Below are 381 nucleotides of genomic sequence, written 5' to 3' on the forward strand. Positions count from 1 at the left end.
GTATGGGACTGACGGAAAGGTCTGTCACCGCCCCGTTCTGCATGCTGCAGCCAAGTGTACTTGGACCCAGGGGAGGATGGTGCACCAGGAAATCCCTTCAGTCCTCACTAACCAATAGGGACATGTCTTACATACTTCCTCCTTAGGCCCCGCCCCCAGATGTTCCTGTTCTCAGAGTTCAACCAGAAACTTAGAGCTTCAACCAAACATTTCTGACATGTCAAAACAAGGGTTCTATTTTGAAAAAAATATTTTGATTGAAAAGCTTTTTTATTTGATTGAAATTCTATTTTTTGATTGGAAAAAAACTCCCTTCATAGTTGTGTCACTCTTTGGATGTGATGACCTTTGGTTGATTTCTTGTCTGACAGTTTGTGAAGT

This window comes from Austrofundulus limnaeus, unplaced genomic scaffold (assembly GCF_001266775.1).
Source record: "Austrofundulus limnaeus strain Quisiro unplaced genomic scaffold, Austrofundulus_limnaeus-1.0 Scaffold3025, whole genome shotgun sequence".
Lineage (NCBI taxonomy): Eukaryota > Metazoa > Chordata > Actinopteri > Cyprinodontiformes > Rivulidae > Austrofundulus > Austrofundulus limnaeus.